This window comes from Rattus norvegicus, chromosome 15 (assembly GCF_036323735.1).
Source record: "Rattus norvegicus strain BN/NHsdMcwi chromosome 15, GRCr8, whole genome shotgun sequence".
Taxonomy (NCBI): Eukaryota; Metazoa; Chordata; class Mammalia; order Rodentia; family Muridae; genus Rattus; species Rattus norvegicus.
Genome location: NC_086033.1, coordinates 2372469 through 2399592, shown reverse-complemented (window position 1 = coordinate 2399592; position 27124 = coordinate 2372469).

The following is a 27124-nucleotide window of genomic DNA, read 5'->3' as shown; positions in this document are numbered from 1 at the left end:
AGAGAGCATATTTGGAATGGCATGAGTCTTTTGCAACTTCAAGCCAGTCCCCAGTAACACCCCTACTCGCCAACAAGGCCACACCTCCTAATCCTTCCCAAACAGTTCCATCAACCCGGAACCAAATACTTGAACATAGGAACATCTGGGGGCCATTCTCTATCAAATCACCACAATCTGTCTGTCCTCTACAGCTCTGGACTGAGCATTTTACACAACTGTCTCTTTGTGAGCAAGGCAGGTGAAGGAAGTTACTTCTCTAAGGTTCAGAAAGGTTAAGCGATTTGTCTAAAGGCATCCAGCTAGGAAGTGGTGAAACTGGGGTTTGAGTTCTATGTGCATGTTCTCCAGAGCCTGCTCCCCTATGGGGACATGATAGGCAGATGGTAGGCCTGAATCAAGAGGCTAGAATCAGACAGAGGAACCATGCAGACCTGAGGGATTTTGATCTCCTTTGCCTGAGCACCAAAGATTCACTTTTTCCCCTCAGTCTTGGCACCTGCAAATGTCTGAGCCAGCTGTGGGAAGCACTAGCTCTGTGCTCCAGATCTTGTGGGTCCTTTCTCATAGGTGCTTTCCCATGGGCACTCAGTGCTTAGTTGGAGAGTACCTTTCCTTTTGATTCTTGTTATCTTTTCCCTGGAGATGCCCTGTTAAAGGGTTCACTTCCCAGGGCAAAAAGGAGGTGGCCAGGATGGCCTTGAGGTCTGTTCACAGCCATGCTCCAATTCCTAGGCCCCGATGCTCTCTTTGGGTTTTAGGATCCTGAACCTTTTCTGCTGTGGTTTTCATTGGAAGGGCTTTAAATGATTTTTATAAAAACTGCAAATGTACAAGGTAATTGAGTCTTCTGTTTTATTACCCCGAGCTGCCTGGACCTTGCCTGGCCCCATCCTCCTCGCTCACCGAGCCGCTAGAATAAAGTTGGAAGTGTTTGTGCTGGTAATATACAGGACTTAATTAACCTGGCCCTTTACAGCATTTCCAATGGGGGCTTGGAATGAACTTGGAGGAAGCTTGAGAACAGGGAGGGGGGCCGGGAGTGTGGGGGGCGTGTGTGTATGTACAACAGTTGATGTTGTTTTTTTCCCTCCTGTCCTTTCCTCTGGTACTTTAATCAGCATTTAATGATCCAGTTGAAAATTCATCATTCAGACCCAAGTGCTGGTGGGAAGGCCCGGAGGGGAAGACTGCCTGCCTCCTTCTCTCCCTCCTTCTGTCCCTCCCTCGCATGCCCTGTGGTAGTTAGTGAGTCCCTGCTGCTGCAGTCTCATTTCCAGGAACTTCTAGTAGAGGTTAGTCCCTCCTTTGTTAGATAGGAGATAACAAATTAGCATTCCCAGATGGACTCCATGCTGGCCAATGCAGCATTCTCTACACAGTGCAAACCTACTGGAGAGGGTTCTGATTGGCCCTGTTTCTGTTCCCTGGACCCCAGGTTGAGCCCGATGACCATTCATTACCCTCTAGGCTCCAAAATTCCTTTCCTTTCCTCTCTCAGCACAAGCTTCATCTGAACTGGGCACCCTTCTCTACTGGCCCAGGAAAAAGTGACTCAACCAGATCCACCCTGGGCAAAGGGGGAAGGGTATACCTGCCAAGTTGTCTAACAACCATTATTTTCGGGAGTAGTCCAAGTGAGGGCATTAGGGCAAGTGCTTCTCACCGGCTGCCTGCTCAGACCTGGCTCTACATCCCCCACCTCGTAAATCCTGGCCAACCCTGCCGAGTGGTTACATCACCCCAAACCTCATGCAACAGTTCGATTTGGAAATAAAAAAGGCAGGTGTTAATGGACTCACTCCCTGTGCCCCTTTGTGGCGTCCATGACCCTTGATAGCTTTTAACCTCACAGTTAATAAAAGTTTGGGGGCCAGCCCCAGCACAGATCTTCATTCATTCTTTCGGAACGTCAGCAAATTCTTCCTGAGTGTGCATCAAGCACGAGACTTTTCAGAGGAGATTGGGGGAGAAAGATGAGCGAAACAGAATCAGCAGGGTCTACAGAGGATGCCCACATATCACAGGGACTCAGGGATAGACACTACAGGGCCTGTTCTGGAAAAGGCTCCTATTACTGAAACAATACCACCAAAGAAAGCAATCTGTGGAGGGAAGGATTTATTTGGCCGACACTTGCACATCACACGCCAGGGTACAGATCCTAAAAGGGCTTTCATTGTTCAGATGACCCACCCAGCAAACATCCCTCCTCCAAGAATACCCAGGTTTTCCACTGGGGAATGTGAAACCTCTCATTAGATCTGTTCCATTCTAAATAGGCATGAGCTGTCTCCATGAAGGTCAGCCTATGAGTAGAAGCCACCACGGGGCTGGGTTATTCCTGTCAGCAGAGATTGGTCCAGTCCCAGATCTGTAACTGGAGCTGAGTCAGTGACAGTGACTGCTGTGAAGTCCAGAAGGGGGTAGTGGTTTTTGTACTGAGCTTCCGTGGTGCTTTGACTACCAAGGCTCATAGGGAGTGGCACTAGTAGGTGTGGCCTTGTTGGAGTAGGTGTGGCTTTATTGGAAGAAGTGTGTTACTGGGGGTGGGCTTTGAAGTCTCGAAAGCTCAAGCCAGGCCTAGTGACTCCGTCCCTCCTGCCTGTGGATCCAGATGTAGAATTCTCAGCTCCTTCTCCAGCACTAAGTAAGTCTACCTGTATGCCACCATGCTTCCTGCCATGACAACAATGGACCAAAACTCTGAACTGTAAGCTAGCACCAATTAAATGCTTTGCTTTATAAGAGTCGTTGAGGTTATGGTATCTCTTCACAGTAATAGAAACCCTAATTAAGACAGCTTCCCAGAGCTGGGGTTACCCACTGCTCCTGGTGGCTTCATGCCCTCACCTGGGTGAGTTTCTCGGAACCATAGGGTGAAGCCATGCTTCCTTCTCTCTATGGCTGAGAGCGTCGGGTGTTTGGAGCTCATCCTGCTGAGGGCCAGATCTCTCCTGAACCTTTTCCCAAAGGGACCCAGACAACTACTGGGACTAATCTGTGGCTTAGACTTGTATGAACCCATCATTCTGGACTTTTGCCTCTGACTCATAAGTTTTCTAGGTTCAAGGGCCAATTGGAAGTCACTGCTCCCTTCCCTCATTCAAGGTGGTCCAAGGAGTTATGGGCTCTTTCCCACTTGCCTAGTTGTGACAGAGTCATGGCATTTTTAGGGTTTGGCCCAAGAGATGCCTGGAACATTTTCGTTGAGGTTGTATTGGTTAATGGTCTCATCATTGTGATAAAACACATGATAAATGTAGTTAAGGAAAGGAGGGCTTATCTCGTCTCACAGTCATAGAAGGCATGGTACAGGAGTTTGAAGAGCTGGCCACCTTGCATCAGTAGTCAGGAAGCGGAGAGGCGAGTGCCTTCATTCAGTTTACTTTTTCCTTGCCTGCCCTCTTATGAAGCCTGTTTCCTAGTCCGCGGGCTGGTGCTGTCTCCCTGCAGTGCAGATATCTCCTCCTTAGGTTATGCTTCTCCAGAAGTCCTTTCGCAGATGTTTTCAGAAATGTGTCTCCTACGTGACTTCAAATCCAATCAAGCAGTCAACAAAAATGGACCATCCCAGAGGGACTTTCCTTTTTAAGGCCTACATCTGTGAGATTCTGAGAGCAAATGCCTGAAGTGGGACTTTCTGGTTTCATTGGAGAATCAGCTCTGTCATGGGATGTTTTTCTGGAAACTGTTCCTTGCCGGGAACAGACCCGTGCTGTATTTTCTGGAAGCTGTCTGTTGAAAGGGCATGTGATGTTTTGCTGGAGTGGATGCATGAGAGGATTCGTGATGTTTGGAAAGGGTGTAAATATAATCCAAAGACAGTGGACGGTGCTCTGTTATCCTTGGGATTCTCTGATGCCGGTCTTCTCTGACAAGGCATTGGTTCACCTTGCTTTCTTCAATGATCTCCGCTTGTTGTGACTTTGTAGAGAGAAGCACAACAGAGAACTCTGGTGGTGTTCGGGTTGCTTTTTGCCACTTCTGTGACTTGTGCTGATTGGTGGATCCTCAAGGTTTCTTCTGGATCAAGATATGGATTCATGTTTGGTGTTTGCCAAGTGGACTGGATTGTCACTGCTGATCCATGTTTGGTGTTTTGCTAGAGGACTGGACTGCTGACAATGAAGATTGGAATAGCTCCAAAGAACTATTTCTAACAGGTCCATGACCCCTGTTTCCTGTTAACCTTTCTTTTTCCCCTGCCTCTGGTGGGTGGTGGGCTAGAGGGAGGTTGAAGCCAAAGAAGCAAAATTAAAGTAGGTTTTTGAAATATCTAAGCCTACAAATGCTTCCTTAAATGTGTATTAGGCTTCTCTTGCTTCTTCCTAGACTGGCTGGTCCTGTCAGGTTGCTAGGGTCCAAACTTGTCTGTCTCCAAGCCAGCTTGAAGAATTCATAATTTATTGCTGCTATTTCCCCATTCTTCACAAGTTACACTTTGGAATTTAGAAGATTGTCTTCTATAAAGATCTCCTCTGGGGTTTTAACAAGCAAGCTAATCAGGGTAGAGCCTGGTGTAGGTCATCCTAGTCCAGGTATCCTCAAAGGCAAAGGACCTGAATTTGAGATGTGGTTTCTCTATGTGGCGCTGGTTGTCCTGGAACTTGCTCTGTAGACCAGGCTGGCCTCAAACTCAGAGACCTCTACTGGGATCAAAGGCGTGTACCACCTGTGGCAATTTGAATATGCTTGGCCCAAGGAGTGGCACTATTAGGAGCTGTGGCCTTGTTGGAGGAAATATGCCACTTTGAGGGTGGGCTTTGAGCCCCTTGTCCTAGCTGCTTAGAAGCCAGTCTTCTCCTGTTTGCATTTGGAACAAGATGTAGAACTCTCAGCTCCTCCTGAGCCTTGTCTGCCACGCTCCCACCTTGGTGATAACGGACCGAAACTCTGAACCCGCGAGCCTGCCCCAATTAAGTGTCCTCTATAAAGGTTGCCTTGGTCATGGTGTCTGTTCACAGCAGTAAAACTCTGACTAAGACACCACTACACCTGGATTTCTAAAGAATCTTTTTGATCAGGCTGAGCACAGAGAAACCAAGACAACAGAGAAGCTTCACATGGAGGTGAGGGCGGGATCCGTTTGTACTACCAGCTCTGTCATTATTTGGCTTGCGTTCTTCTGTGATGGGACTTCTGGGATGCTTGGTAGGCACATACTTCTGGAAGGGTACTGAGGCTGGCGCTTCCTGTCAGGGGTGCCATCCCTAGGATAGTACACAAGATCCATCTCTGTTTGCTGGGATGATGGTATAGTCAAGGCTTGAAGTCATTAGCACCAATGTCTCATGTCCTTGAAGTATAGTTTTTATTCTTCTCTCTCTTGTCAACTAGAGCTCCTACTTCCCAGGTGAATCCCACTTGGAGACATTTTCCTCAGAAGGAATCACTAAACTACTTCCCGCTAGGCTATCTGAAGAGTGAATGAAGCAGCAAGGTTTTCAGCACAGGACTTGGTCTAAATTATCAATGAATGCATGTTGTTGCTCAGAAAAGATGGTCTATCTGGTAAGAATTACTGTAAGCCAATTCTAACCCAGCCCAGCCCAGCCCAGCCCAGCCCAGCCCAGCCCAGCCCAGCCCAGCCCAGCCCAGCCCAGCCCAGCCCAGCCCAGCCCAGCCCAGCCCAGCCCAGACCAGCCCTCTGAGAACTGAGAGTCAGTGAGGTCAGGATATTAAAAACAAACCCGTGTGAACTGAACCCTTACTATAAGCCCTCTTAGGGAAGAGCCAAATCCTGTGTCTTTCGTTTTAAGGGGGTCTGCGACACCCAGTGCACAGCAACCTCTCCATCAGCATTCCTTCCCTTCCCTCCCTCAGTGAATGAATTTTCTATACATTCTACAAAGAAATTTGTACCCACTAGGTAATCCATTTGTGGAACACATCGTCCGTGTGCATTGTTCACACATCTTTGTGCGAATGTGTGTCTATGTGCATGGTGTGCCTGGTTCACGTCTTTGTGTGTATGTGTGTCTATGTGTATAATGTGCCTTGTTCATGTCTGTGTGTATGTATGTCTATGTTTATAATGTGCCTTGATCATGTCTTTGTGTATATGTGTGTCTATGTGTATAATGTGCCTTGTTCATGTCTGTGTGTATGTATGTCTATGTGTATAATGTGTTTTGTTCATGTCTTTGTGTGCATGTGTGTGCCTTGTTCACATCTGTGTGTTTGAATGTGAGTAGGTGTGGCCCTATGTACATGTGGGTGTGGCCAGCAGAGATTGACATAACTTTTTCAATTGCTCTCCACCTTAGTTATTATTGTCATTATTTCTGAGACAGGGTCTCTCACCAAAACCTCAAGCTCTCTGAGAGTGCTCACCGCCTGGCCAGAAAGCCCCAAGGATCTTTCTGTCTTTCTACCTCCCAAGGCTGAGACTACAGGTATATACCTCTGTGCTCTGTGCCTAGTTCTGGTCATTCTTTCATTCATTCATTCATTCATTCATTCATTCATTCATTCATTCCCTTTACATCCTCTCACTGCTCTCCTCCTGGTCACCCCTCTCAACGTCCTTCCCTCTAACCCTTCCCACTTCTCTGATCGGGTAGCCCCCACCCTCCATTATCTCCCATCCAGTGTGCCTAAGTTTTACATAGCTCTTGGGATCAAACCCAGGTCCTCTTGTTTGCAAGTCAAACACTTTACTGACTAAACAGTCTTTCAGCCTCTAATTTCTAATTTCTTTCCCTCTAATTGGAACAAGGGTCCCTTGGAGACAGGGGTAGCTTAGGCTTGGTCTCCTAGATGCCACCATTCATCTAGCTGCAGAAAAAGCCCTCAGGCATTCAGGTTAGTTCCAGGAGGCCAGTAGCTGCAGCTGGATACTACAGGCCTGGACTAAGATAGGCCACTCTTTGGGGGGACGAGCGAGCCCTCTGGCCACTGCAGGGAGCCAAGGGCCCAGACTCCTTTTAGATAACTGGAATCATCCACCGATTCTGTCTGTAGCAGCTTTAACAGTCCGATAGACCTGGGGCATTCAGTCACCCTTTCCAGGGCTGTGACAGCCTAGGGTAGCCAGTTCACTCTGCCCCCCACCCCGCCCCAGGGCTGCAACTGAACAATGTTGGCTGCTTAATAAAAACAGCACCAATGCCAAGCCCCAACTCCATTGGAGAAATAGCCCCGTGCCCCCGATCCCATTAACATCTCACACCTTAATGCGGCCATATTTTTGGAAAGCCGATATGTGCTGAGTAGCTTATTGGTATGCAGCTCTGGCTGGGGGTGGGGGCTCCTGGGAGGGGTGCTACTCTGCAAAGGGGATGTAATTAAGCCTGAGAACGTTCAATATATGCCCCAAAAGGCAGGCAGTCAGGGGTAGGAGAACAAGAACGATGGATTATCTAGAAGCAGTTCGTGTGCAGGAAAAACTTGACCATGAGCTCCCACACTGGCCCACCCTAGGTCCCAGGATAAGCAGAATAGGGCCACCCACCCATCCCTCGGGTCTCTAACTTCACATTTCCCAAGCAGGTTCTATTGGCAGTTTCTCTCAGAAAAAATACGTCATCATTTGCCCCATTAGAAGATAAATGTATGGCTATATTATGGGATTTGCATCCCATTACCTCGGTTTGCATGCCATAAAACATTTATTACACCCTTGGGCTAAAGTCTTAATAATGACTGGGTGCATAGCACTAATGCGGTGCTGGTCTTGCTCGGGAACCAGAGATTAATGCCTTTTGATGTCACCCAGCTAATAGTTGCGCTCACCAATTTGTCCCATCAGAAGACATTAGAATCAGGCCTGGTGTGAGGTGTGGGGGGGGCACTCCAGCTTTAGCAGGGTGGTTGGGGCTCCCATTCCTGCTCCCCTACCTGATCTTAATCAAAGTGGGATCTCGGACTCAGCCTGTTCCATCCCGGTTGGCTGCTATCCCCAATCCCTCGCCTTGGGCAAGTTAAGTCCCCACCCTGGTGCGAAAGCTACAATCAGACCTTTAAATGCCTGTGTTATGCTAGTCAGTGGTGGCAGCTGCTGTTACAGCTGTGTGCATGTGAATATGTGCAAGTGTGTGTGTGTCTGTGTGTCTGTGTGTATATGTGTGTGTATGTGTGTGTATGTGTGTGTATGTGTGTGTGTCTGTGTGTGTGTGTATTTGTATGTGTATGTGTGTGTGTCTATGTGTGTGTCTGCTTGTATATATTTGTGTGTATCTGTGTGTGTGTCTGTGTGTGTATGTGTGTTTGTATGTGTGTGTGTCTGTGTGTATATGTGTGTCTGTGTGTGTGTCTGTGTGTGTATGTGTGTATGTGTGTGTGTCTGTGTGTGTATATGTGTGTATGTGTGTATGTGTGTATGTGTGTGTGTCTGTGTGTGTCTGTGTGTGTATATGTGTGTATGTGTGTGTATGTGTGTATGTGTGTGTGTCTGTGTGTGTCTGTGTGTGTATATGTGTGTATGTGTGTGTATGTGTGCCTGTGTGTGTGTATATGTGTGTGTCTGTGTGTGTATATGTGTGTGTCTGTGTGTATATGTCTGTGTATGTGTCTGTGTATGTATGTCTGTGTGTGTATGTGTGTGTCTGTGTGGGTATGTGTGTGTCTCTGTGTGTGTATGTATGTATATGTGTCTGTGTGGGTATGTGTGTGTGTATGTGTGTATGTGTATGTATATGTGTGCCTGTGTGTATGTCTATGTGTGTATGTGTGTGTGTTTGTGTGTATATGTGTGTGTATGTGTCTGTGTATGTATGTCTGTGTGAGTATGTGTGTGCATGTGTGTATATATGTATGTGTGTGTGCATGTATGTAGATGCTCATATATAGGATGCAGACATATGCCCACATTTTCCTTCTCTGTCATTAATTGCTCCACCCAGACTCTTTCAGAAGCCTATCAGCCCAGAATAAGACCATGAAAACTGTCTTCACCCCACTGCCATATCAAAGGACAGCATCTGTTAGGGAGACAGGGCTGGAGATGAGCTGAACAAGATTGTCGGGCACTGTATCATAGGTCCTTGTGACCTCCCCCATCTTGGTTGTAATAGTCCCTGGGCTAGGCCTTGTAGGATAGAGATAGTGAATCGCTGTGACTCTGTAGGGTCCTAGGCTGGGATTATTGGGATTATCTTCTACTTCTTTTGTTCAAGGCTGTGGCCAAGAGATGACCAGTCAGGTAACATCTTCTCTCTCTCTCTCTCTCTCTCTCTCTCTCTCTCTCTCTCTCTCTCTGTGTGTGTGTGTGTGTGTGTGTGTGTGTGCTTTAGTGATGGAGTAGATGGCTGTGTGGTGGGCAGCTTGTGGAATGCTCAGAGGCTGTAGAGACTTGGCAATGAGCCTAGTGAAAGAAACCTGTTTACAGTGACCTGATTCTGGACCACTCTCCATTTTACATGCAGGCCCCCAAAAGAGAGATACTGAATGTCCCAGAGACACAGCGTCTGGGACAGGGTTGGATGAGCATTTCCCCTGTCAGGCCCAGAACCTTACCTAGATCTGTCAGAAACACCACTGAAGTGCACACCGCCCTCGGCCCCTTAGTAGGCAGCTGGGAACTGGGGAAGGCCATGGGCTGCTGACACCTGTCCCTGTGAGTGCTTGTAGACGCATGTGTGGCACTTGACTTCCTCATCGTCTCTGAGCATTTACATATCAGAATATACATTATCCCATTAGACCTCGCTTCCCTTTGATTTCTCCTTTATATTACGGTAGGGTCAATATATCGATTTTTTTAAAAAAATTACGTGGATAAGTCGGTTATATTATCTCTGCCTTCCATTGTGGGATGGTAAACGGGGTGTGACAGAACCTGGTGATAAAGGGAGGTCACGGTTCCTAGCTGGAATTCTACCAGCTTGGAGAATTCCAGGCCTAGGCTACTTCCTCTGTGTGCATGCGACTGAAACGAGGTAAGAGAGGAGAGGTTTAGTGGGCTCCTGGTTTGGGGTTTTGTGATGTAGGGGAGGGCACACCTGAGCCCAAGGCAATGCCTGCCCAGGAGGTTCCATACACCTCAAAGGACTGCAGATAGGGCTGGGGCTATGCTCCTTAACACCCCTAGGAGCTGGAGAGCTGGAGGGAGAGCTCAGCAGTTAAGAGCACTTGCTTTTGCAGAGGACCTGTTTGGCTCTCAATGTGCACACTGGGTAGTTCACAAGTATCTGCAACTCTAGCTCCAGGAGATCCAAAACCCTTTTCTGGACTCCGTGAACACTCACGTACACGTGACTTGTGCACCGCCCCCTATGCACACTATAAAAATAATAAATATAAAATTTTGGAGGCTGAGGAGAAGGCCCTATGATTAAGAGTGCATACTGCTCTTGCAGAGAAACTTGGTTCCGAGTGTTTGTTGTATGAGGTGGCTTACGACCACCTGTCCCTCCAGCTCTCGAGGATCCAGTGCATCTTCTGGACTTTGTGGTGTTGACACCCACACAGGCCAACTTAAATACATTAACAAAAAACTTTAGAAGACCCTGCCCAACATTTTCTCCAGCTAGACCACACCTCAGCACCAGCTGAGGACCAAGCCCTCAAACACATGAAGTTCTATAGGGGAGTTTCCCATCCACACATTTATTCAGGAAGGTACCCCCTTTGGCTTCAGCCCATCCCCCCCCCTCCGCCAGAGTCTGCTTCGCTTCCTCAGAGCAGTGGAAGCACGGTGTCATACCAGTTTGACACATCGCTTCTTGATCATCTCAGGAGTAATCATGCCACTTGCGTCCCAGTAAATAGACACGCTCTCTAAGGGTGGCCTTTCATGACCTGACATTGAAAAGGATGGGCTGGATCCCACACAGCTACATGGCTGGCTGACCTACAGCATGCAAGTCTAGAGCCACAGGACCTCTTACAGCAAATGCCAGGGAAGGGTATGGACTATAGAGGGAAGACTCTGCCATCAGCTTGAGAGAGCTGGGGCTCAGGGGGGATCCCAGGCCAGAGCACGGTTTTCCTAACAGATTAAGCAAAGCCAAGGCTGCTTAGAAACAGAAATTAGTGGTGGAAAGAAAATAATGGAAAAAATTAGTCTGGGCTACTTAAAAAGCTATTAGAGATCCATTGGGCTGGAAAGGTGGCTCTGGAGTTAAGAGCACTGACTGCTCTTCCAGAGGACCCAGGCTCAATCCCCAGCACCTATATGGTGGCTCACAGGCAACCATACTATAGTTTCAGGAGATGAGATGCCTCTTTCTGGTCTCTACGAGAACCAGGTATACACGTGGGGTGCAGACATACACACAGCCAAACCACTCACACACGTAAGATAACAAAAATTTAAAGTTACTGGAGGTCCAAAGAGAAGATACGTTAAAGGAAACCGCCTTGTGTAGGCTCCTTCTGTAGCCCAAGGCAGCTTCGATAAGGGAAGGCTGAGCCCAGAGAGCAGGATTTGCTCCCTCCATGGAAGACAGCACTGTCAATGGCGATTGAGGGGGAACTTGGCTCCTCTGTCTGTGAGATACGGTCATAGACTTGCATCTCTGGACAGAACCCCTTTCGCCCCTCCCAATCTGAGGCTGGATAGAGGGATGGGATGCCAGGCCCCTCTCCAATGTCTGGGGTTTTCCAAATGGGGGGGCAATTATCTACGTCAAGGTTTTGCTTTGAGACAAGGTATTAAGTAATGCAGGTTGGTTACTCAGGGCCTGGGAAGATGATGGTTCGGTGGGAAAGACGGTTCAGTGGTTAATGTGAGTACTTGTATTACAGAGGACCAGAGTTCACTTCCCAGTACCCTGTTGGACAGCTCACAACTACCCGATACTCAGGCTCCAGGGGTTCTACTATGGTTTTCTGGCTTCCCTGTGCAACTGCATGCACATGTACACAGGCACACACATATACATATAAAACATGCATTTACACATACACAGGCACACACGTCTACATATAAATATTATTTTTAGAAAGTGAATCAACTTTGGTACTTGCTACATTTTGTTTATGTGCGTGTGTGTGTGTGTATGTGTGTGTGTATGTGTGTATGTGTATGTGTGTGTGCGCATGCATGCACTTGCATGCATGCATGTGTGTGTTTATGCTTCAGCTCAAGGGAAACATGAATAAAAACCCAGTAGGAATGCAGGTATCCAGCTTTCTAGGGCCAGTGTCTTCAACCTGGGTTTCTCTGAACTCAGGGTGCCTAGGTCCTTGTCCTAGCCACACCACTTAGTATCTAGGCAACCTCCCTTTACCTCTCCGTGCCTCTGCACACAGGAGCAATGTGGCTCCCTTCCATTTCCTGCTCACTTCCTCACTCCTGGGGTCACTTCCCAAATAAACTGCCTGTTCACCTCATCTCGGGAGCTGCTCCTGCCAAACGAAGGAAAACTAATTGGGTGACCAAAGTGAGATCATTTTCCACAGTTGGCCGCCATGCACTGCATAATAAGTATCCACTGAGCAAGGCCCACGCACAGCTCAGAACGTACCAGAACATTTGCTTCATTAGGAATCAGCTCTCCCCTCCGGCTCAGAAGATGACGGACCTCCGCCCCCCACACAGAAGGTCTTGTAGGTAAGAGCTTGATGACACGACCTCCCTCTGGCTTCTCTCACCAACCGTCTGTTCCTAATAACCCCCACCCACGCACCAGAGCGGCTCTGACTTGATATTGCAGGACGCTGTCACTTGAAATTAATTGCAACTAATTAAAAATGATCCGGTTAGGACAATCGCACAATGGCGCTCCGGAGACCGCTTCATTCCCAGAGGTTTGGTGGCGTTTGTGGCTGCTGCAGCCCGGGTCTGCCGGATGGGGCCATATATCATCATGTCATTTTACATTGTTATTTCTCTGAAAGCCGCAATTTAAAAGGGTCTCAGATGAACCATGAGCAACTTCGCGCTAAAAAGAAAAATGTTACTGTCCAAGATCTGAAAAATATAACTTATAGACTCAAAGCAGCCTCTTGACGTGAAAAGCCGTCTTAAGTTGATTCTCTGATTTGCATATAATATATAATGTTGTAGTTAAAGGACTCACAAAACAGGCCATGGCTTTAGAGCATCGATCCTTTGCCCCTTTGTTCAAACTGGGTCACTTACTGTTCCCGGTCATTATTTCATCACAGACATTCCTCACAGAAGGCGATAGGGTTGACATCTAACCCACTGGGTTCTGGAGATGCCTCCCCAAGTTCCTGGAGGACCTAGGGTCCCTCTGCTCTGGTTTGGAAAGGTTTATCCTGTTCAGTCTAGACTGGTCCCAGAAGCAACGGTGGTCAAGGGTAGATCCATTTCTCAGGCATTGGTGGAGGATATTGGCTAGAATTGGGGTATTGAGCTAGGCTAAGCCATCGAGCAGCCCCTGTGCCTCCATGGGGGAGGAGAGGTGGTTGGAGTGGATTTGGGCATTGCGTTTTTGAGCTAGTAAGTCACTGGCTTGCCATCTAGCTTTTCATGGTATCTGTGAGCCTCTCCTTACAGGGCAGACTAGAAGCAGACTTTGTTTTTTGGTTTCTAGATTTATTTATTTATTTATGGACTTTCTGTGTATGAGTATTGTGTCCGCAGGTACATTTTCACACCAGAAGAGGGCATGGGACTACAGTGATAGATGGCTATGAGCTACCATATGAGTGCTGGGAACTGGACCCAGGACCTCTGGAAGAGCAGCCAGTGCTCTAACCACTGAGACATCTCTCCAGCCCAGAAGCAAGCTTTTGAGTAGAAGAAAGTGTGTTAGAAGGGTGGCTTTCCAAATACATAGGTGAATGCTAGCAGCAAACCACTGAACTGAGAACAGGACCCCCGTTGAAGGAATCAGAGAAAGGACTGAAAGAGATTGAAGGGGCTTGAGACCCCATATGAACAACAATGCCAACCAACCAGAGCTTCCAGGGACTAAGCCACTACCCAAAGAGTATACATGGACTGACCTTGGACTCCAACCTCATAGGTAGCAATGAATAGCCTAGTAAGAGCACCAGTGGAAGGGGAAGCCCTTGGTCCTGCCAAGACTGAACGCCTAGTGAACGTGATTGTTGGGGGGAGGGTGGTAATGGGGGGAGGATGGGGAGGGGAAGTCCATATAGACAGGGAGGAAGAGGGGTTAGGGGGATGTTGGCCCGGAAACTGGGAAGGGCAATAACAATCGAAATGTAAATAAGAAATACTCAAGTTAATAAAGATAAAAAAAAAAAAAGAAGGGTGGCTTTCACTACTACTTAAAAAAATGCTCTGGCTCCTTTTATAATTTCTTAAAAACAAACAAATAAACCAAAACAAAACACATCTCTACAAAACTGAGACAGGACATCAGGACAGATACAGCCATGCATCCCTATAATACTAGCACTTGGGAGGCTGAGTCAGGAGGATTAGGGATTCAAGGCTAGCCTGGGCTAAACAGTAAGTTCTAAGATAGCTTGGGATATGTAGTTAGACCCCATGACAAACAAACAAACAAAAAAACAATTCTTGTACGTAGGAGGCAGAAGCATGAGCATAAATAAATACCTTGACAGGTAAGCATCAGGGGCAGGTACATGCGGGGAGCGGATATACAAGCCAAATTTTCCTTTATTTGTATTCTTTTTCTTTGTGTATGCCTGATGTGTATAATATTCATGTGTGTGAGCATGCATGTGTATGTGCATGTGTGTGTGTGTAAATTTGTGCATGAATGGAGATCAGAAGACAACCTCGTGTGTCAGCCCTTGCCCTCCACCTTGAGACTAGGTGTCCACCAGTGTCCCCACCTCCACCTCCCCGAAGGAGCAGTGGGCTCAGAAGCACTGTCTCATGGCTTTCTGGGGATTGGAGCTCAGATCTGCATACTTGTCATTTTCTCTGCCCCAGACCAAGTTTTCTTTATTTTCTTTTTTGCTTTTTCTCTGTGTAGCCCTGGCTGTCCTGGAACTCTCTCTGTAGACAAAGCTGGCTTCAAACTCAGAGATCCACCCGAGCCTCTATCTCCCAAGTGCTGGGATCAAAGGTGTGTGTCAGCACCTCTGGGCTTAAACCAAGTTTTCTTGAGACACTTGTCTGCCTCTTCTGGTGTATGGGTGGATGAACAAGTGAATGATTTTGCTGTCCACAGAGCATGGATGCCCACCTACAGCAGAATCTGAAGCTGGTACAGTTCAGAATACACACATACACACACACACACACACACAGACACACACACAGACACACACACAGACACATACACAGACACACACACAGATACACAGACACAGACACAGACACATACACACACACACACATAGACACACACACAGATACATACACAGACACACACACAGACACATACACAGACACACACATAGACACATACACACAGACACATACACAGACACACACAGACACACAGACACACAGATACAGACACACACACACAGACACAGACACACACACAGAAACACACAGACACAGACACACACACACAGACACAGACACACACACAGACACACACACATTCACACAGATACACTCACACACAAAGACAGACACACACACACATACACACACACACACACACACACTTAAAGTCTTGTCTTGATTCCTACTTAGATATGCAGGGAACATTTTGTCTATTTCATTGTTATTTTGTTTTGATTTTTTGAGTCTCATTTTGTAGCTCATTTTGTGTTTTGAAACTCACTCTGTAGAACAGGCTGGCTTTGAACTCACAGAGATCCAGCTGCCTCTGCCTCCTGAGAGCTGGGATTAAAAGTATGCACCACCATGCTTGGCTTACATTTAGTCACTTGTAAGGATTCTGCTGGTGCCTTCTTTTTGTCTCTCTGAAATCTTGTCCTGCAAGTGGGTTGATCTGTAGTAGATGCAAGGGTGGGCTGGCAGGAAGAGTAACACTGTAGGTCACAGGGCGGGTCAAACAGATGTGGGGCTAGAAGAATCCAGCTATCTCTGGCTGACGGAGCACATGGTGCTTTTAGACTTCATCTTGCACATCAGCCTTATTTGACCCATCCATGCTTACAGAGTCCTGTGAGCTTAAAAGAGGAAAGAGCGCTGAGACAGGCAGTTCATCGCTGGCTTCATGTCCTGTGCAGGTCTTGGTTTCCTGTTGTGACCCAACTGGGCTTATAGCCACGCCCGGGTCCTAGTGCTGCTCACCCGTTCCCTGTTCCCTGTGTTCCTGGGTGTTCTTGACTCTATTCTCAAAGCATGATTCTGGACACAGCAACTTTAAGAGCATGTAGAAACTTGCTAGAAATACCAGCTCTCTGGCTTTACACAAGAAAAAAAAAAAAAAACCCGTTGTGTCGAGGACCCAGAAATCTGTGTTTTAACAGTCCATCAGCAAATTCATTTGCCCATATTCACTTAGATGGAGCAGCTACAGGAGAGACTAGTCTTGACACCCCAGGAACCCCAAAAGGGAAGCAGCAACCCAGATCTCACAGCAAAGGTCCAAGAAAACCTAGAGTACAAAGTCTTCAGAGGTTCTTAGAGCCCGGTGGGTTCCAAGCCCTTGACTGGATGCCACCTAAACCCTGAACTAATTTACTTGCTGCCTCATCTCATTAGTTGGCCTAATCAATAAACAGGTTTATAAAGCAGAGGCCTGGGTGTGGCAGCGTCTCAGGCTCCTGCTGCATCTGTTAAACACAGCATGTCTTCCCAGCAGAAGGAGGGCTGTCCTGTTTCCCCAGCCCTCTTTCATGGATGGTTATTCAGGTTGGTGTGGCCCTAGGTCATGAAGAAATGGTGAACCCCCCAGGGTCACTGCCCTGCATGCTTCCAAGGGGTGCCACTGTGCAATCTAACATGCGTCCAGCCACGGGTGGCAGCCCTGAGCCCCCCATTTCTCATCTGTGGTTCAGAAAAGGAGACTCCCTTTTTCCCGTCTTCTATTTCCTCTTAGTGTCACAAGTGGACAGGAAGCCCCACAAACGTGTCCATCAGAAGGGTGACAGGGCTTTCGTAGGTGTCTGTCTATTTTCCAGCAAACCTGACAACCTTGTGAGTCTCCAGAATGCATTTCCTGCCACCATCCTGGCTCCTGCTGACTCTGTGCTCCTTGTGGTGGGTACAAATCATTTGGGTACCAGGACCCATCCCTCCCTCCCTTCCTTACTGCTCTGCCCAGGCACCGGGCCTGTATGGCAGCCTTCCATCCATCCTGGTCACTCAGAGGCCTCTGAAAGTATGCCTGCCAATATGATGCATAGCCTGTTGAGAGGAGGTGACATTTTGAATAGTGGACACTTTCCAGGGAGCATTCATCCTAGGTCAGCCTCATGATAAATAAATACATTTGGCATCTGAAGTCAGAAACCACTCTACACAGACTGAAGGCTTATGTGCCTTCATGTACCATGGGCTGGGGGTGGGGGGATTTGGGGGGAGCAGGATGTGAGAGAAATGGGGAGAGAGAAGACCCTGGGGCCATATTTGGGGGTGCATTTATTCCCTTTCCTCCTGACATCTCTAGGGAACACAGGAAGCAGAAGGAGGCTGTTTCCCTCAATACCCTAACCACAAAGGGTCCCTCCTCCTACTTCTCACCTGTCCCTGTGCCCCTCCCAAACCCCGGGATCCATCTTAATTACCCATAACAGTGCCCTAAACAAAGTATTTATAAGGCTTACTATGTTTGTCTTCCCGCTCCTATGAATAAAGTCTGGGAATGTAGGGAAGAAATATGGGCGGGTGACAGGGTTTTTAATGGTGCCTCACCTTAAATGCATTTTAAAATATGTAAATCAATAAAAAAATTATTTGTAATAGCAGCCTAAGAGTGCTGGTTAGCCTGGCGCAGGGTGAAATGCATGCTGCAAGGCCTATTACCATACATCCTGGGAGCTGTAGTTAGGATTAATCTGTCAAAGGGGATGGTTTAGTGTTGATGAATATGACATGTGACCATTAACGATGTTGATTTTATCTCCCGAGATTAGCATGATTTACTTCGGATGGATAATAATGTCATTTGCTTGATGCAGTAGATCTGTTTACGAGCTGATTAAATTGTAAGGCCTTGCCTCATTTCATGCTATTTGGTTTACAGCTTCATTACCACAATCACAAAAGCTGGGGAAATGTCCCACACTCCATGTCACCATAAATCACCGCTTCACGTTGCCGGGATGGATGTGAGCGGTTCTGCCCAGCACGGACCGTTCTTGGCTCCCCACTAATCTATGATCCAGAATACATTAGGAGGATCTTTGGGACCGTGAGTGCAAAATGGGGCAGGGATCTGGGTAGATCTTTTCCCCGAGTTGAAGGAAATCCTCAAGTAATTAGGTGTAACAAATTACCTTATTATTTAGACAGGGAAGAGACTGTTTTTGTCGTTAGGGATGATCACAGTAAATATGCAAACCAGACCAGAGTGGGGAGGGAGACAATTGTCACTGTTACCCCGTGATCCTTTGTTCTGTGAGAGGAGCTGTCTGTAGACAAGGTATCCAGGAGGCTGTGCCTAGACACTTGTCCCTGCCATGCCAGAATCTTCCAAGAGGAGTGAGAGAAAAGAGTGTAGGTCCTCGTCCCTGGCGCAACTGGGTGGGGAGTGGCTGAAGGAGGGGCTGAGGCAGCAGTTGGCCAATGGTGACCCTTTTGCTCCATCCTACCTCATATCCACTAGGTGGTGGTCATGGCTAGAGACATGCAAGGTGGAGAATAGGGCTGTATGTCCCTTTCCAAGCTGCAGATTATGGACCGCAGAGCTCAAGTGACTGTCTACAGGTCTGGAACATACACAGAGCTTTGAGTTTCTGCTGGGTTTGCTCTTATCCCGAAAGGCTGGGACTGTTGCTGTCATCTTAGGTTACACATGGGGAAACTGAGGTCCCCAGGGGCTACGTGCTCAAGGTCACAAGCTGGAACTGGAAACCGGGAAGCAGAGTTCTAGAATTCCGCAGGGTACCCATGTGCTGCTGATGTAGACCCTGCTGTTTGCCTCCAGGGGGAGCCCTCAGCGCTCTGGCTTCTGACTCTGGGACTGAATGAAGCCCATGGTCCAGAACGGGTCCTGTTCACTGGAATCAGAGCACTGGGACCAACTTTCCCGGGGGAGCCTTGACACAATGCCATTCTGAAGGTCTATGTGGTTATTTCTGAGCTCGAGAAATAACCTTGACTTGGCCATCAAGTCTGTGCATCATGTGACCTGGAACCTAGAACCCGTTCTTGTCCCTTTAGGACAGAGGCCAGCCACTTGGCAGGCCCAGAGAACAGCTCTGAACTCTTCTGGCAAGCAGTCTGTAGTCTGGTCTGCGGAGGGTTTAGGAGACCCCCAAAACTCCAGGAGGGGGCACCCTTGAGCTATGATGGGAGGCTGAAGCTTAGGACCCTGCCTGGTGCCTCTCCAGGCTTGTTCCAAAGAGGCCTCTGTTCCTCTTTTCCGGCCTTCTGAGTTGTGGGGAGGGGACATGGTGCGTGCTCCTGAGAACACTGAGGTCTGTGTTTTAGACTCACTACCCTCTCCTGATGCTAGTGAAGACACATTCCCAACTCACAAATAATCGCACGCGCGCGCGCACACACACACACACACACACACACACAGTGTCACTTGGGCAAGCATGCCCTTCCACTGCAGCCAGGCTCCATACCCAGACGCATACAGTATTGCCACAGTCATACAAATGCCCAGGGATTCTCTTTGATACCTTCCTCCTGCTCAAAGCTCACAGCTACCCTCTCCCTGTACCTCAGGAAGGCTTTGTCTACATAGTCCTGCATAACGCCCTGTAGTTTCCCGCCAGGCTTGGTGCATTTTTCCAAGTCTGAAAACGCGTGTGTCTCAGCACTTCTATCTCCATAGGCGGTGATGCTCCACCTTCCTGCTGGTCCTCTTGGCTGTCGTCATCGTTTGACCTGACAGCGGAGTTCCTCACATAAGCATCTTTAATGAAAGTCGAGAGTGCTTCTGGGAGCCCAGAGACCTTGCGGTCTTTGTTGCCCCAAGTCCCCCATCCTTGCCTCCTGACTGCCCCTTTTGGCTCCTGGAGGAGGAGATAGATGTCTGATTTTAGTGGGGACCATCCAGGTACCCCAAGGTGGGTCTACGCAGTGAGGTAGAGCGAGGAGTTAGGAACGCAGCAACAGTGTGGTCGAGCTGCTAGAGAAAGGAAGAACAGGGTGGAGTTAGGCAAGGGTCTAAGGTGGGTAAGGCTAGCCCAGGGCATCGTGGCCCTCCTGCTTTGAGCTCTGCCTTAGTTCAGCTTTTGTCCCTCTGTCTCTGGGGACAGATCACCCTTACCCAGCTTCAGCTCTCTCTCCCCCATTGGAGCTCTCAGTTGTCCATCTCTGGTTTCCATCTCACAGGCATCAGAAACTTAACCCATCCAAACCAAGCACAGGGGCTCATGCCTGGAAGGAATCTCAACACAAGAGAAGTTGAGGCAGGAGGATTTCAATGAGTTTAAGGCCTGCTTGAGTTATGTAGTGAGTTCTAGACAAGCCCAGGCTACAGAGTGAGACCCCGTCTCAAAATACCAATTTTGTGTTTTATAAAGAAAGAGCCAGGATGTGTTTGACAGAATACAGTAATGGTGAGGTGGGAGGGGAGCCTCGGTGGGCCCATGCTGAGGCATCCCTTCCCCCGAGGGACCAGCCATATGGATATAGTATAGAATAGAGTTTATTTAGGGCATGGGAAGAGAGTTAGGAAGGGAGTAGAGACAGGGGGTGGGGGAAGAAGGTGGGGAGGGGAGGGGAGGGGAGGGAAGGGAAGGGAAGGGGAGGGGAGGGGAGGGGAGGGGAGGGCAGGAGAGAGGCCAGCCAGGAACATGTGTAGGGGGGAGAGAGGGATAAAGGGGTCAGAGAGAGAGAGAGAGAAGACAGAGACAGGGCAGAGAGACGGAGGAGGGGGAGCACAGCACCTTTTATAGCAAGTCAGGTGTACCTGGCTGTTGCCAGGCAACTGTTGGGCGGAGCCTGGAAGGATTGCTACCAACTACTATCAGAGCTGGAGAACTGGCTCAGCAGTTCTGCTTTTACAGAGGATCCCAGTTCAGTTCTCAGTGCCTACACCAGCAGCTTACAACTATCCACAACTTCAGCTCCACATACACTATTACTTGAGAGAGAAACTGGGCTGAGGGGAGTAACTATGTGTTCGAGGGGTGGGTCTCTTGATTCCCAAGGCAACTCTGCCCCCAACTCCCTCTCTCTCTCTCTCTCTCTCTCTCTCTCTCTCTCTCTCTCTCTCTTTCTCTCTCTCCCCCCCTCCCTCCCTCTCTCCCTCTCCCTCTCTTCTTCGCTTGCTCTGTGGTTTCTGTGTCCAGCTCACATTTTCTCTCTGAGCCACTAGAACGAATGTCACATCGGTGTCTGTCTCTCACCCTCCACTATTCTACCACATCGTGTCATTCCTCGGCTCAAGGACTCTTGATGGCTCCCTAGTGCCTACTGAAGAACCAGACACCATCTGTCCTGCCTCCATGGCTTAGATCTCACTAGTCCCTCCTCCATTCCTCCCGTATCCTCACTTTCTACCTTTTAATGGCTGCTCATCATTGTGGCTGCCCCCTCTCTGATGGTTCTCACATTTTCCAGCTGGAAGGATGCTGACCTTGTACCTGCCCTCAGCGACTACCCTGCGTCACAGTCTGCCTATGGTGGACCACAGCACTGGACAGGGAGCTATTGGAGGACTGGGACTGTGTCTTGCCCATTTTCTACTGCCTCCATGCCAAAGACATGACTGTGTATACAGTAGGCACTCAAATTTCCAGTGGACACTCCCTGTCCAGGGCAGGAGACTCAGTACTCTCCTAGGCTCTAGTTTGCCCACAGACAAGCAGACTGTCTTTCTTCTTGCCTTTTGGGGTTCCTCAGGGAGACGTCCTTCCTACACTTTCTGCATCTCTTGACATTATGTAGGCTCCAGGGTATAGAACCTGGGAAGAGAAAGAACAGGCTTTGTCAGTAGGGCTTTGGAGTAAGACTGAATTGTCTTTTATCCTAGCCCTAATGTTTACCAGCCATGTGACTTCAGGCATGTTACTTAACCTCTCTGGGCCTCAGTTTCTCTTTTAATAGAATGCTTATCTTCTAGAGAGCTTGTGGGAGTCACAAAGAGAATACATTAAAGGCATTTAATGTAGTGCTCAATGTGAAGCGAACAGTTCTTACATAGCAATGATAATTACAATCTTATTTCGTCCTAGGAACTATGGTAGGAACACCCTAGGGCAGGCTGCATTCTAGGCCTGGGATTCCCACTGGAATCCTTGCTGTAGTGGGCAGAGGCACAAAGTCAGGGATGTGTATTGTCACACTGTCCCTTCCCCCACCTCCCCTAAGCAATTTGCATCCAGAAGACTGAGGAAGAGGAAACTGGTACTTAGTACTTGGTAGAAGGGAGGGAGAGGCTAGGTTAAATCAGATCTGAACAGTCGGTATCAATAGGCAAGAGTCAGGGCACACAGCAGGCAGGACATAGGGCTTCCAGGTAGCCAAAGACTCCCCATGTGAGCTGGGCTGCCAGAATCATGCTATGGTATGTTTGCTGAAGCATAAAGAATCTAAAACAGGGTGAGAGAAGGGGTACCACGGTAGGGTCAGAGGGGGAGACTAAGCAGACTTGTCCCTTCCTCACTAGCAGGGTGGTGACTTCTGCTTCCATGGAATGGCCCTGTGGCAAGCTGGTAAGTGTTCAGAAAATTGCTCTCTGGGAAATAAAAGCTTTCATTTTCTGTTACGGTTTTTGCCAATCACCTTAGTGTAAATATTCCTAGCTTGGTCACGCTACCGATTTAACAGCACTGAGTGAGGTACGGGGAAAGACGTGACCCAGCAAAGCTGATTCTGGCACGCCACTGGATGGGGACTGACCTCTGTGTTTGGGGGGAAGAGAGGAGTGCATGGCCTCCACAGAACTAGAAGGAAAGGCCAGTACACTGTACTGAGAAGCACAGAAACAACAGCCTCAATGTAAATCTTTAGCTCTGTGTCTTCTTGGCTGTGTGGCCTCCAATGAGTCGTTTCACTTCTGCCATGCCTCAGTTTTCTCATCTGAAAAGTGGGGCTAATCTAATCACAGTTCTGGTGGTGAATCCTGTTCTGTGGGTTGACCTAAACATTACCCATCTGGACCATCCTCACAGTCATAGTTTGGAAGGCAAAGCCTAGCATTCCTTAGTGGCGTTGTCTAGACATGCTCGTTTTCTGTTGAAATCTTGGGTTTTCTTTAGGATTCAGACTATGCATTTTCTTGAGCTATCTCCCTTGCCTTTTTTCTTTTTTTCCTTTGAAGAAGATCCTGGTGTGTGGATTATAGGGCACAGTGAATGAGTCTCTGGTCAAAGGTTTTTTTCCTCCCTCCCTTCCTCCCTTCCTTCCTTTGTGCATGTGTGTGTGCATGCTCCCATGCATGTGCATGTGTGTGCCAGTGCACAAGTGTGTATGTGTGTGCACGCATGTGCATGTACGTGTGTGGAGGACCCAGTCTGATGTCAGGAGTCCTCTTCCCTCAGTTGCCTCTGTCTTCCTTGAAGCAGGGTCTCTCAGTTGAACCTGGACGTCACCAATTTCACTAATCTTGCTGTCCAGTTCACTCCAGGGGTTCCCTGTTTCTGCCTTCTAAGTGCCAGAATTACAGACAGGCTGTTCTGCCCACCCAGCATGGTTCGCATGGGTTCTGGAGACCCAAAATCTGGTCCTTGTTTTCTTGACAAGTGCTTTAACCATGAAGCTATCTCTCCAGTCCCAACTAAAGCTTTTATGGGAGTGAAAACGATCATTGGCTGATCTTACTGAACAGCATTGCGTGACACATAGATGATATCTAAACTTACAACTGCATTGCCATTGCCTCAAGGCTGGATCAGGGCTTCTGTGGGCTTAGCAGGCATTTGTCCGGTCTACTTTACCAAGAACCTGTAGCTGAGCCAGGTGTAGTTGTGCTTGCCTTTAATCCCAGCATTGGAGAGACAGAGGTAGATCTCTGTGAGCTCAAAGCTAGTCTGGTGTATATAGCGAGTTCCAGGACAGCCAGAGTTACATAGAAAGATCCTGTCTCATTAAAAAGAAATCTATGTTTTACAGGTAAAAGTCTCTTGCCAGTGGCCCTGTTGGAGTCTGCTAATGTCTTTTATAACTCCTACTTTCTCATCCCTCTTAGTCCCACAGCTCTCTGTAATAGTCAGTTTAACCTGTTATGCTAAGTAGGGAAGACTAGAGGGCTGAGACAATAGCAGCTAACTTCTCATGGTTTGGGAGGTTGCAAGTCCAAGATTAAGGAGTTGGCTGGTTCTGTTTCTGGTTTCTCTTCCTGGCTTACAAACCAATTCTCACATTCTTTGTATGTGGAAAAAGAGACGGGAAGGGAGAAAAAGGGTGAAGAAGCAACAAAAGGTATCTCTCCTTAGGAGGCCACAACTCTTCTCAGATTATAGTTCTACCTTAATGACCCCATTTAAATTTAATTACCTCCCTAAAGGCCTCATTTCAAAATATAGTTACATTAGGAAATAGAGCTTCCAATGAATTTGGAGTGGGAAACAATTCAGTCCATAGCAATCTTGAGTTGGTCTGAGGCCCTAATGTACCCAACTAAACATCATATTCTTAGCCTCCCTTGCAGCTATGTGTGGCCATGTGGTAACATTCTAAACAATTAGATACAGTCTAAAGAGTTGTGTGACTTCTGGGAAGACTCATTAAAAGAAAAGAGGCCCCACTGACTTCTTGCTTCTCCTTCTCCTTCTTGGCACCACATAATGACAGCTGAGCTTACACAGCTATCTGGGACTCATATGACAAGAGAATGAAAGATTGCCATGTTGGACTGGCAGAGTGGTGATTAAAGACCCTGGGCTCCTGGTGACCAATGGCCTTCCAGCCTGGACTGTCCACTTGTACTTTGAGAGAACATTTATCTCCCTCATATCAGGATGTAGAGGTGTTTTGTTACTGTCAGCAAGTGCAGTTTCTAACTAATGCAGTGAAGTTCACCTTGGGCCTAGGTTTTAATTCCATACCTACCAAGTTTCCAAAGGCCATGCATGTTCCTTTTTGTTCTCCAAACTCTTTGGAAGCATAATTTCCTTTATGAGGACCAACTTGTTGCATATTTCTCTTTTAAAAATTTAATTATGTGTGTGCATGTGTCATACATATGTAGGTACATATGTCCTTTGTATGAACAATGAAGGACATTGGGCGTGGTGTTTTCTGCCATTCTCCTGTCTTATTCCTTTGAGATAGAGTCTTTCACAGAACCTGGAGCTCTGAACTCAGCTTCTATGTATCATGCTAGCTGAGGAGATATAGTTTTCTACATTAACTCAACCTCCAGACTTGGTATACAATAGAAAAAAATGTCTGCAAACTGGTACAACCATTCTGGAAATCAGTCTGGAGAATCCTCAGAAAATTGGACATTGAACTGCCTGAGGATCCAGCTATACCTCTCTTGGGCATATACCCAAAAGATGCCCCAACATATAAAAAAGACACGTGCTCCACTATGTTCATTGCAGCCTTATTTATAATAGCCAGAAGCTGGAAAGAACCCAGATGCCCTTCAACAGAGGAATGGATACAGAAAATGTGGTACATCTACACAATGGAATATTACTCAGCTATCAAAAACAACGACTTTATGAAATTTGTAGGCAAATGGTTGGAACTGGAAAACATCATCCTGAGTGAGCTAACCCAATCACAGAAAGACATACATGGTATGCACTCATTGATAAGTGGCTATTAGCCCAAATGCTTGAATTACCCTAGATGCCTAGAACAAATGAAACTCAAGACGGATGATCAAAATGTGAATGCTTCACTCCTTCTTTAAAAGGGGAACAAGAATACCCTTGGCAGGGAAGAGAGAGGCAAAGATTAAAACAGAGACTGAAGGAACACCCATTCAGAGTCTGCCCCACATGTGGCCCATACATATATAGCCACCCAATTAGACAAGATGGATGAAGCAAAGAAGTGCAGACCGACAGGAGCCGGATGTAGATCGCTCCTGAGAGACACAGCCAGAATACAGCAAATACAGAGGCGAATGCCAGCAGCAAACCACTGAACTGAGAATAGGACCCCCGTTGAAGGAATCAGAGAAAGAACTGGAAGAGCTTGAAGGGGCTCGAGACCCCATATGTACAACAATGCCAATCAACCAGAGCTTCCAGGGACTAAGCCACTACCCAAAGACTATACATGGACTGACCCTGGACTCTGACCTCATAGGTAGCAATGAATATCCTAGTAAGAGCACCAGTGGAAGGGGAAGCCCTGGGTCCTGCTAAGACTGAACCCCCAGTGAACTAGACTGGTGGGGGGAGGGCGGCAATGGGGGGAGGGTTGGGAGGGGAACACCCATAAGGAAGGGGAGGGGGGAGGGGGATGTTTGCTCAGATACCGGGAAAGGGAATAATACTCGAAATGTATATAAGAAATACTCAAGTTAATAAAAAAAAATGTCTGAGGCTGGGGATGTAGTTCAGTTGATCATGCTTAATACACATGAAACCCTGGTTAGGTCTCCAACACTGCATAACTGGGTATGGTAGTATAATCCCAGTACTCAAGGAATGGAGGCTAGAGAACCAGAATTTCAATATCACCCTTGCCTACATAAAGAGTTCAAGGCCAGTATGGGGTACATATAACCCTGTCTTACAAAAGAAAAAAATGTGTATGGAAGATACTGGATGCTTCAGACATAGGACCCGGAGGCTCCTACCTGGCTCTGATCTGAAAGCCTCTTTGAGAAATAGCTTTCATGGTACCAGAAGGCACCATGAAAGCTTCCAATGGAGGATAGCAACCAGTTGTCCTACTTATCGATGATACCCATGAACTAAAGCAATGGCCGGCATGGCATGGTATCTCTAAGGGTGTAATAATGCCACACATATATTGGCAGTAGCCAGCAGCTCTCCAGTTGGACTGAAGGCTCGCTCAACAAGAGGAAAATCATTCCTGGTACTGGAAGCCAGTCCATTAACAAGAGGCTAGTTAGGTCATGGATCTTGGAGAAGAACCTACAACTGCCACTTTACTAAACCAGCATCACCCCTAAGTACATTCTAAATGTGTACTTATACCCACAGGTGAGTGTAGTCCTTACCCCTCATGGAGGAAGCTTTCTTTGCAACAGATGGAGACTATTACAGACCACAGCCAATCAAAATGCAGAGAACAAGTGACCATGTTCTGCCCGGCCCCAATTGACCTATCTACAACACAATTCCTGCA